Below are 10,000 nucleotides of genomic sequence, written 5' to 3'. Positions count from 1 at the left end.
GAGGGAGAGGGTAGAAAGGGGCGTAGCTGCCACAGTGGTGGAAAAACAATATCGTCGCAGCGGCTCTGATCAACTCGGTCCGGTAAATCAAAAAAAAACTCTCGCAGTAGTTTAAATTGTTGTCGTAGTTGAAGCTTCCTTGCAACACTGGTGGAGACAGCTGCTGCAACACTGGTGGAGACAGCTGCTGCAACACTGGTGGAGACAGCTGCTGCAACACTGGTGGAGACAGCTGCTGCAACACTGGTGGAGACAGCTGCTGCAACACTAGTGGAGACAACTGCTGCAACACTAGTGGAGACAGCTGCTGCAACACTAGTGGAGACAACTGCTGCAACACTAGTGGAGACAGCTTCTGCAACACTGGTGGAGACAGCTGCTGCAACACTGGTGGAGACAGCTGCTGCAACACTGGTGAAGACAGCTGCTGCAACACTGGTGGAGACAGCTGCTGCAACACTGGTCGGGGGTTTCTATACCACAGCTACTGTGACATTGGTGGAGACAGCAGTGGTGACACTGGTAGAGGTACTCTATACCACAGCTGCTGTGACACTGGTGGAGGTACTCCATACCACAGCTGCTGTGACACTGGTGGAGATTGCTGCTGTGACTCTGGTGGAGACAGCTGCTGTGACACTGGTGGAGATTGCTGCTGTGACTCTGGTGGAGACAGCTGCTGTGACACTGGTGGAGACAGCTGCTGTGACTCTGGTGGAGACAGCTGTTGTGACACTGGTGGAGGTACTCTATACCACAGCTGCTGTGACACTGGTAGAGACAGCCACAGTGACACTGGTAGAGACAGCCACAGTGACACTGGTAGAGACAGCCACAGTGACACTGGTGGAGACAGCAGCTGTGACACTGGCGGAGGTAATCTATGCCACAGCTGCTGTGACAGTGGTAGAGACTGCTGCTGTGACTCTGGTGGAGACAGCTGCTGTGACACTGGTAGAGACAGCTATTGTGACACAGGTAAAGATAGTCTATATAACAGCTGCTGTAACAATAGTAGAGACAGCAGCTGTGACAGTGGTGTAGATACTCAATATAATAGCAGCTGTGACAATGGTGCAGATACTCAATATAACAGCAGCTGTGACAGTGGTGCAGATACTCAATATAACAGCAGCTGTGACAGTGGTGCAGATACTCAATATAACAGCAGCTGTGACAGTGGTGCAGATACTCAATATAACAGCAGCTGTGACAGTGGTGCAGATACTCAATATAACAGTAGCTGTGACAGTGGTGCAGATACTCAATATAACAGTAGCTGTGACAGTGGTGCAGATACTCAATATAACAGCAGCTGTGACAGTGGTGCAGATACTCAATATAACAGTAGCTGTGACAGTGGTGCAGATACTCAATATAACAGTAGCTGTGACAGTGGTGGAGATGCTATCACATTCCTCATGGAAGTTCTATATTCCCATACTTGTGGTCAGCACCTGACACTCAACATAACACTGATCTTAACCATATAATGAACTGATCACTGCTACAAATATTGACTAGTTCTTTTGGTTCCAGATGAACCAAAAACGTCGTTTAAAGTTTTCTCTCCAAATTGTTGGTTAATTTATGAGCTATTGCAGCCACGGTAATGGCGGCTAGTTGATAACCTGTTCCAGCCACGGTAATGGCGGTTAGTTGATAACCTGTTCCAGCCACGGTAATGGCGGCTAGTTGATAACCTGTTCCAGCCACGGTAATGGCGGCTAGTTGATAACCTGTTCCAGCCACGGTAATGGCGGCTAGTTGATAACCTGTTCCAGCCACGGTAATGGCGGCTAGTTGGTAACCTGTTCCACCCACGGTATTGATGGTTAGTTGATAACCTGTTCCAGCCACTGTATTGATGGCTAGTTGATAACCTGTTCCAGTAACGGTAATGGCGGCTAGTTGATAACCTGTTCCAGCCACGGTAATGGCGGTTAGTTGATAACCTGTTCCAGCACGGTAATGGCGGCTAGTTGATAACCTGTTCCAGCCACGGTAATGGCGGCTAGTTGATAACCTGTTCCAGCCACGGTATTGATGGCTAGTTGATAACCTGCTCCAGCCACGGTAATGGCGGCTAGTTGATAACCTGTTCCAGCCACGGTATCGATGGCTAGTTGATAACCTGCTCCAGCCACGGTAATGGCGGCTAGTTGATAACCTGTTCCAGCCACGGTATTGATGGCTAGTTGATAACCTGTTCCTGCCACGGTACTGATGGCTAGTTGATAACCTGTTCCAGCCACGGTACTGATGGCTAGTTGATAACCTGTTCCAGCCACGATAATGATGGCTAGTTGATAACCTGTTCCAGCCACGATAATGATGGCAAGTTGATAACCTGTTCCAGCCACGATAATGATGGCTAGTTGATAACCTGTTCCAGCCACGATAATGATGGCTAGTTAATAACCTGTTCCAGCCACGATAATGATGGCTAGTTAATAACCTGTTCCAGCCACGATAATGATGGCTAGTTAATAACCTGTTCCAGCCACGATAATGATGGCTAGTTGATAACCTGTTCCAGCCACGATAATGATGGCTAGTTAATAACCTGTTCCAGCCACGATAATGATGGCTAGTTAATAACCTCTTCCAGCCACGATAATGATGGCTAGTTAATAACCTGTTCCAGCCACGATAATGATGGCTAGTTGATAACCTGTTCCAGCCACGATAATGATGGCTAGTTAATAACCTGTTCCAGCCACGATAATGATGGCTAGTTGATAACCTGTTCCAGCCACGATAATGATGGCTAGTTAATAACCTGTTCCAGCCACGATAATGATGGCTAGTTAATAACCTGTTCCAGCCACGATAATGATGGCTAGTTAATAACCTGTTCCAGCCACGATAATGATGGCTAGTTGATAACCTGTTCCAGCCACGATAATGATGGCTAGTTAATAACCTGTTCCAGCCACGATAATGATGGCTAGTTAATAACCTGTTCCAGCCACGATAATGATGGCTAGTTAATAACCTGTTCCAGCCACGATAATGATGGCTAGTTGATAACCTGTTCCAGCCACGATAATGATGGCTAGTTAATAACCTCTTCCAGCCACGATAATGATGGCTAGTTGATAACCTCTTCCAGCCACGATAATGATGGCTAGTTGATAACCTGTTCCAGCCACGATAATGATGGCTAGTTAATAACCTCTTCCAGCCACGATAATGATGGCTAGTTGATAACCTCTTCCAGCCACGATAATGATGGCAAGTTGATAACCTCTTCCAGCCACGATAATGATGGCTAGTTAATAACCTCTTCCAGCCACGATAATGATGGCTAGTTGATAACCTCTTCCAGCCACGATAATGATGGCAAGTTGATAACCTCTTCCAGCCACGATAATGATGGCAAGTTGATAACCTCTTCCAGCCACGATAATGATGGCTAGTTAATAACCTCTTCAAGCCACGATAATGATGGCTAGTTGATAACCTGTTCCAGCCACGATAATGATGGCTAGTTGATAACCTGTTCCAGCCACGATAATGATGGCTAGTTGATAACCTCTTCCAGCCACGATAATGATGGCAAGTTGATAACCTCTTCCAGCCACGATAATGATGGCTAGTTGATAACCTCTTCCAGCCACGATAATGATGGCTAGTTGATAACCTGTTCCAGCCACGGTAATGATGGCAAGTTGATAACCTGTTCCAGCCACGATAATGATGGCTAGTTAATAACCTGTTCCAGCCACGATAATGATGGCAAGTTGATAACCTGTTCCAGCCACGATAATGATGGCTAGTTGATAACCTGTTCCAGCCACGGTATTATGGGTGAATTTATGAAGTATTCCGGCCACGATATTATTGCTTTTATAATTCTTTGTACTTGTAAACCATCCATTCGTTATTTTTACTGTTTTTATATAATATGTACTGGCAGTCTTCTGAATCATGACATATGTGAGTATTTCTCCAGCTGGTGAGTCCCGTGTTAGACTGACCTATGCTGTGGCTTCCCTGTTTCAGTTCCCTCTTGTAACCCTAAGTATTATTTATATCAAGGGTCAGGGGTTTCGTTTCCCTGTTCTTGGTGACACATTGTGTCAGGGTCTTCAAGGTTGGGGTACCTTGATGCTGGTAAAGGATTCTTGATTCTCAAAACTGTAGCACCCCTCGACTTTGGTCAAATCTGATTTCCATCCTCCACATGCTGTGTGATCCCTACGGATAACTAAGTCCCTCATTACAGCATCTTCAGAGAGCAGGCAAGATAAAGAGGCACAACCATCTGTGAGAAAATGCACTAGAAGATACGAGACATCAGTCTTACAGACTCCAGCACTGAAGTGGAAAGTAAAACTTTCATACCTGACAACTTGTGCAGGTTAAACGGAATTTCAATAACCTTAACGAGTAAAAGGACACAAGTGCAACTAATGTGACATTTATTGTGGTAACGTTTCGCTCTCCAGGAGCTTTATCAAGCCATTACTTGTAATGGCTTGATAAAGCTCCTGGAGAGCGAAACGTTGCCACAATAAATGTCACATTAGTTGCACTTGTGTCCTTTTACTTTACATATTGTCGGTAATTCTACCAACTTTATTACAACCTTAACGAGGTCGAAAGACTTCGAAGCTAGCAAATCAACCTATCCACAATATATAGATAGATAAATAGATAGATAGATAGATAGATAGATAGATGCTCTATAATAACCCTCACGGAGACAGGAACCCGGGAGATTAATTGATTTCTATATTTCAATCCACTTCTTGGATCCTCTTCGTATCTGCTGAGGAGGATCTCAGAAGGGGTCGAAATGTACAGATCAATTCTCCCTAGTTTGTCTCCGTGTCAGTTATTATGGAACATAGACAAGTGTTATATATGCATATTTATATATATATATATATATATATATATATATATATATATATATATATATATATATATATATATATATATATATATATATATATATATATACATATATACATACATATCTGTGTATTTCTTGGTACATGTCTTGGTGCCACGTTCTCCACCTAGTCAGTGACTGACAGGATCCGTAATTAGCTAAGGTTCCTCTGAGTCGACCATCCATCTTCAACCACTAGCCGTGGGAGATATTTTTCCTGATAAAGATTATACCACAACCTGAGAGGAATGTACGCTCAGTACTGTGTGGTATTCTTCCATTAAGAATATATACCTTCGTAAAATATATGCACTGTTAGATTTGGTGAATTTACATCACAGAGATGTTATCCTGTCTCAGCTCATTTACAAGCTAAGAGCTGTTATCTTGCCTCAGCTCATTTACAAGCTAAGAACTATTATCTTGCCTCAGCTCATTTACAAGCTAAGAACTGTTATCCTGCCTCAGCTCATTTACAAGCTAAGAACTGTTATCCTGCCTCAGCTCATTTACAAGCTAAGAACTGTTATCCTGCCTCAGCTCATTTACAAGCTAAGAACTATTATCTTGCCTCAGCTCATTTACAAGCTAAGAACTGTTATCTTGCCTCAGCTCATTTACAAGCTAAGAACTGTTATCTTGCCTCAGTTCATTTACAAGCTAAGAGCTGTTATCTTGCCTCAGCTCATTTACAAGCTAAGAACTGTTATCTTGCCTCAGCTCATTTACAAGCTAAGAACTGTTATCCTGCCTCAGCTCATTTACAAGCTAAGAACTGTTATCCTGCCTCAGCTCATTTACAAGCTAAGAACTGTTATCTTGCCTCAGCTCATTTACAAGCTAAGAGCTGTTATCCTGCCTCAGCTCATTTACAAGCTAACAGATGTTATCCTACTTTAGCTTCTTTACAAGCAAAGCTTTATCTAAGGAACATTATTTCTCCAACAGCTGACTAACACTCAGGTACCTATTTACTGCCAGGTAAACAGGAACATCGAATGGACTGAGAGACCCGTACATGATGCCTCGCCCAAGATCTAACCCGAGTCCTTCAGTTGTAAACTAAACACGTTACCACTGAGTCTAATATGCAATCTGCTAAACAGAAGCCTATTAGGCCTATGGACTAAATTTTACGTCTCCGTGGAAAGGGTGATGGAGGTAGTTGAGGAAACAGGTTTGTGGGAATGAAAGAAATCATGTTCACTGGGAAAGAAGTCATATTCATTGGGAAAGAAGTCATATTTACTGGGAAATAAGTCATATTTTCTGGGAAAGAAGTCATATTTACTGGGAAAGAAGTCATGTTCACAGGGAAAGAAGTCATGTTCATTGGGAAAGAAGTCATATTCACTGGGAAAGAAGTCATATTCACTGGGAAAAAAGTCATATTCACAGGAGGAAGAAAGTCATATTCACTGGGAAAATAAGTCATATTCACTGGGAAAATAAGTCATATTCACAGGGGGAAGAAAGTCATATTCACTGGGAAAAGAAGTCATATTCACTGGGGAAAGAAAGTCATATTCACTGGGAAAATAAGTCATATTCACAGGGGAGAGAAAATTATATTCACTGGGGAAAGAAGTCATATTCACTGGGGAAAGAAGTCATATTCACTGGGGAAAGAAGTCATATTCACTGGGGAAAGAAGTCATATTTACGCTAACAGTGACTCCCTTTGACCTCGACTCATGAAAAACGACAGACATTATTCCTTACCCAAATCCTTCCCTCTGGCAGAGACACCCGTACTTTCTCTCTTTGTCTGTCTGTCTGTCTGTCTGTCTGTCTCTCTCTCTCTCTCTCTCTCTCTCTCTCTCTCTCTCTCTCTCTCTCTCTCTCTCTCTCTCTCTCTTCCCTTACCAGCTTCCCCCTACCTTACTTACAAAGCTTTCACAACACTGTGTGGATAATATACCACCCTAGGAGGTCGACCCTCTGAAAAGAGGAGACACAAAAAAGTGGGTCGACCACAACACAAAGAAAATTTTACGACGAGCCACAAAAACTCAACAACGCGTGAAGTTGTGTGTTGCTAGGATTCTAGACAATTGTACTAGACAAATTACCGTATATTCTAGGATTTTATTTGCCTCAAAAATGAGAGAGGAGAAGAGGAGGAACTATTAGATTTTGGGTTAACAGAATTAGTGAGATTGTGTGGGTACGTTGATTCATGTGATGCTTTATGATATTAAAGCAAGAGTTGCTTTTATCTGTTACTATCATCACATAGCATGGGTTCCCTGTTATATTCTATCACGTAGGATGGGTTTCCTGCTATATTCTATCACATAGGATGGGTTCCCTGTTATATTCTATCACATAGGATGGGTTTCCTGTTATATTCTATCACATAGGATGGGTTCCCTGTTATATTCTATCACATAGGATGGGTTCCCTGTTATATTCTATCACATAGGATGGGTTCCCTGTTATATTCCATCACATAGAATGGGTTCCCTCTCATATTACATCACCCAGGATGGGTTTCCTGGCATGCTCCATCCCACAGGATGGGTTTCCTGGCATACTCCATCCCACAGGATGGGTCTCCTGGCATACTCCATCCCACAGGATGGGTTTCCTGGCATACTCCATCCCAGAGGATTGATTCCTTGTCATAGGATGGGTTCACTCTCATATTCCATGACATAGGATGGGTTCTCAAAAAAAAAAAATCCTCCAGTCACAACTGAAAACAATCTATACACAAAATTCTGCATACTAATTTATCTCCCCCATTGAATTCCACTGCTAAAATTCAGTGCAATTTGTCCGCTGGTCAGTAATGAATGTGAAATATGCGCATATTATGCAGCCTGTATCGGCGTGAGTTTTACTGCGCTGGTAAATAAGGAACGATGGTTGAAATGCAGTTCATGAGAGGGGATAGGGAACGATTTTTTTTTTGGGGGGGGGGTAACTGGCTGACTGACTCGATAAGAGCAGTTGGGAGGTTTGTGTATGTCTAAGCAGACGGAGGCTCAAGCCTCCACTACCTGCACGAAGAGGCTCATTATGGCTTACCTCTGAACAGAGGTAATACATGGATTACTTAAACAAAAAGATACAATACTGTGACTGGAACAATTCACAAATAACCAGAACATAGGAAAGAGAAGCTTATGACGACGTTCCGGTCCGACTTGGACCATTTACAAAGTCATACTAACACAAAAGTGAGGGAGCCAGTATATATAGGCGAGGGGAGAGGGACGGGACCAAGAGAGGAAGAAAAAGAAGTGTAAGTGGTAAGTCTGGTAATGGAAAAGTAGTGGAAGTAGTAGCGGTAGTGGAAAGTAATGAGAGTAGTTTTAGTGGCACAAAAGACAGAAAGGGGAGTGAAAGGAGGCAATAGAAATGGTAATAGCAATAGTTTAAGTAGTAATACTTGATCCTCTTTTAGGTCAGCCTCTGAAGAAGATTATGTTTATTATCTCCAGAGGGTTAATAAGCCCCCGAGCGGATAATTAATTCTGGGAAATTAATCCCAGAGGGTTAACAATCCAGAATAACTCACGAAAGCCGGGCAAGTGTAACTTATTTCCATAGGATGCCAACCACAACAGTCAAATAACACCCAGGTGCCTACTTACTGCTAGGTGGAAAAGAGGAAAGGAAGTTTTAGGATAATTAACTGGCCTATACGTCCAGTCTCGTCCAAGATTGAACCCGGATCCATGCGTTGTGAGCTGAATGAACCATCATTAAGGTCAGAATCTGGAAATATCCCTTGAATAGTGTTGTACCATCCATTCCGAGATTCCTGGAATGGGTACAATAACATTCCATACCACGGGTGGGGTTTGAACCCACGATCAGAGAGTCACAAAACTCCAGACCGACGCGTTAGCCACTGGGCCAGCTAGCTTCAATAAGATTCCTCCAACTAGGTGTATTTATACACCATAGGAATAGAAAATATACCTAGTTGGATGAATCTTATCGAAGCTAGCTGGCCCAGTGACTAACGCGACGGTCTGGAGTTTGGAGACTCTCTGACCGCGGGTTCTAACCCCACCCGTGGTTTGGTTTGTTTGCAATCGTGTCATTACGATTTCGTAAGACAATAACATGGCTTCAAACGTTCGTAACAGATCCGTAAAAATTTGAAGAGGGTGTCTTGAGAGCGAAACTGAAGTGTGAAGACTAAGGCACGTTTAGCCTACAGAGTAGCTTTCTTCAGTCGAATACAGAGGTGAATATAACTCAAGACAGCAGCAGAGGGGAAGGTAATGATGTGATCAGTCTCTCTCAGCCTTAAAGTACCATTTTTGAGGTGGTGAGCGAAATGTTTCAGAAATGAGGATAAAAAAGTGTTGCACGTGTCGGTATTTTATACTTTTATTATAGTAAAAAGTAAAGCGTAAATAGCTGGACAAAAGTATTGCTAGTTTTGGGAATTTCAGGTAATAGGACCTCGCCTGCTACCCTCACACTCTCTTTTGTGTTTATCTTAAATTCTCTCCTATTTCATGTTTATCAGAGATTCGTCCATTTCCTGCATTCTTACCTGTCTCATGTTTACCATTCCCTCTCTCCTCCTTCCCGTTTGTAACGCTCCTTTCCCCCCACTCTCTCTCTCTCTCTCTCTCTCTCTCTCTCTCTCTCTCTCTCATGCCACTATTCCTTCCACTTACTACACTCCCTCTTTCTCACGCGTCACGTTACACCTTACATCATCGATAAGCAATATTTCTCAGACTTAATTATCGGGAAGACGTTCTCACTCTCATAATTATAGAAAGATCAATATCTTACGCCAGAATTTCCGCGATTAATCAAGGTCATGTGACATTCGCAGGGATGTTATGGGAACTTTATCGAGGCCTAAGTTTTTTCCGGGAATTTGAGTAGGCTTAGAGAACCCATCTTAACTTACAATGAATCTAAAGTGTTAATACTAGAAGTGATGAATACTAGAAAGGAAATGCAATTCAAATGATAATATAGAGCCGACGGCTGCTAGAAAATGTAAATTTTAAATGATTAAACTAGAAATTGTAAATGCTAGAAAGAGCAGACAGTTTAAATGATGTAAGCTAGAAGGATACTAAAACTAGAACACACTCAGTCCTAGTTTACACTGAA

This window comes from Cherax quadricarinatus, chromosome 86 (genome assembly GCF_038502225.1).
Source record: "Cherax quadricarinatus isolate ZL_2023a chromosome 86, ASM3850222v1, whole genome shotgun sequence".
Lineage (NCBI taxonomy): Eukaryota > Metazoa > Arthropoda > Malacostraca > Decapoda > Parastacidae > Cherax > Cherax quadricarinatus.
This window is presented reverse-complemented; position numbering follows the sequence as displayed.